Here is a 2,829-nt window from a genome sequence, read left to right as displayed (position 1 = left end):
ATTGGTTTGGCTGAGATTAAAGTTTATAGTTTATACAGTCATTGGTTTTTACACAGCTGAATAAACGTCAACCAGACAACTGATCATCAGAAGTGTGAGATGCTCGAGAATATACTCTGGTGTCCTGTTATATTTTAGATAGCAAGGAGCAGACGGCTGAGTTTATTAAACTTCACCGAAACAATCTGCAAATTTAATTAAAATTTAATAAACTATCATCTTGTCTTTATTTTTTAGTTAGCACATACACTTAAAGCTGTAAGCTAATGATAGTTATATTAGAGCAGATGCATGCTGGTGCAGTAAGCTCTGTGTTGCATGATCTGATTAGTGGACTAATCGCAAAAATAATCGGTGACTAGTCGACTATCAAAATAAACGTTTGTGGCAGCCTTATTCGATACTGTCAATCATCAAATTCTAATAAAAATAATGGAAAGTATGGGTTTAGGGGAGTGATTTTGGACTGATAAAAAGCTATGTAGTGAATATGCAACAATATGTACAAATAAATGAGTAGGAATCTAAATTGATGGATGTTGCTTGTGACATACCTCAAAGATCAGTATTAGGTCCAAAAGAATTCATGGATTCTTTATTGTCATTCGCATCACATGTTTACATGAGGTGGAACGAAAATTACATGCACGTGGTCCCAGAGCGAAAGAAACAGAGTAACAAAGAAACAGAGTAAAAAGAAAACAGAATAACAAGTAATAAGTATTTCAAATAAATCTATGCAATATATCGGGTGTGACTGCTTTTATTTTCTATTTCTGGTACAATACTAGCCTGCAAGCAGGAAAGAAATGATAAGGCAGGGAGTACATGTAACATTATGAGAAAACAGTGCTGAGCATGCTTCTGACTACTAACAACAGGCCAAACCATGGTCTCACACTGCCACCTACTGGTACAAAAATGGAGCATCAGCTACAAATATCCCAGACTAGTTACCAGGGCCCTGTGCTTCGTACGTCGCTTACTACATCCAAGATCAAATGAAACATCCAAGACCAAACCATCGCGCTAACCGTGAGCGCGCTAATCCGGTTCCCCGAACACACCTGCTGTTGACGATTAGTACAGCTGGACGCAGTAATGTGAGATCACTGGGTGGCCCAACAGGGGCTACACATCGATAGTAGAAACATTGATCGGCAACCCTCTGATTGGTCGGCGAAAATGTCGACGGAGCGCGCTCGGCTCGGTATTTTCGGCAGCAGAGCAAGAACTCTTGAGTGAGGGATTTCAGGAGTTTCAGAGTTTAATCAGAACGCAAGGGAACACTGCAAAGGCTGCAAAAGCAAGGAGCGAGGGCTGGCAGGAAGTTGCTGACAAATTAAACTCGTAAGTAATTCAATAATAACAATAATAATGGAGTGGATTTATATAGCGCTTTTCAAGGCACCCAAAGCGCTTTACAATGCCACTATTCATTCACTCTCACATTCACACACTGGTGGAGGCAGCTACGGTTGTAGCTACAGCTGCCCTGGGGCAGACTGACAGAAGCCAGGCTGCCATATCGCGCCATCGGCCCCTCTGGCCAACACCAGTAGGCGGTAGGGTAGATTTATTATATTACACTATATTATCCAATATTATATTACATTACATTATATTATAATATGTTATATTATATCCCCTTTCACATTAGAGCCACGACAGGACCCACTAGAACATGGGAACAGGTAAAAGTGAAATATAAGAATATTCTACAGAATGGTAATATTTATCACTTATATTGCTTTTCGTCTCTTGGAAAGAGACCCTGGAATAATCTGTTTGTTTATAACAGCAACCAAGAAAAGGGCAGAGCAACAAAAGACAGGTGGTGGTCCTGCACCCCCTCGTCAACAAGTTGGTTAAGTAAATAATACCCTCACGGGAAAATCGATATCTCTCTATGAGCACACTGTCGCGCTGAGCTAAAGGATCCTGTCTGTCCCGCAATATACGCTGGATTCTGAGGACTCTCCTTATCAATCTTGCACCTTCCGCAATGGGTTGCTCGCGTATACGGACAGGACATGGCTGCGACAGACTTCCCAAATCCACCTTCGCTTTATAGCCGTGGTCTCTCATCTTGATTACACGAAGTAATTTACAATTGCTACTCTGAAATATGAATTACATCTGTAATAATCACATACATGTAATAGAATGTTAATAGTACATTTCCCTTTTTTAGGAAATGACCTGTGTGAAATCAATAAAAGGATCAAGTGCTGCATTATCTTTAGTTACATTGATGTTATTTATTTATGGTGAAACAGTGGTGGAATATCGCTGTTGCTTTCGTATGAATGACGCGGGCATACCTGCGTGGCCGCGATCTAATCCTGTTTACATAAAGTAAACCTGCTCCCCAGCAGGTTTACGCTTACGGCTCTGTTGCTATGACAGCAAGTCCCGGATGGGCTTCGGGGAACCGAACGATCCAGGATCACGCGAAATCGTCAACAATCTAATCCAGCTAACTTACTTAGCGCGGTACGAAGAACAGGCCCCTGGTCTATAGTTAAAACTAGTTAATTTAGAGGATTTTCAAAAGAAAATATCACTTACATTTAAAGTAAAATAGCTGAAATATAAGTTAATTCACATAAATGTGATTAGACGTTAGTGGCTATCACACACACACGTTCATACTGTTGCTCTTTGATTAGATAACTCTATGGCTGCTGTCAATATACAGGCGAAGCTTACGGGTTATGCAGCCAACTTTGTAAGTTGGATCATTAAGTATATGAATCACCCTGTTAAGCACAAAAAGGTGCTTACACAACTGAAAAAATCTGATATGTCTTTTCCACAGGGGACTCA

The sequence above is a fragment of the Mchenga conophoros genome, linkage group LG12 (assembly GCF_057382185.1).
Source record: "Mchenga conophoros isolate Kocher_MC1m ecotype Shallow Benthic linkage group LG12, M_conophoros_male_GT1.1, whole genome shotgun sequence".
NCBI lineage: Eukaryota > Metazoa > Chordata > Actinopteri > Cichliformes > Cichlidae > Mchenga > Mchenga conophoros.
The sequence above is the reverse complement of the archived record's forward strand: the minus strand, read 5'-3'. Positions refer to the sequence as shown.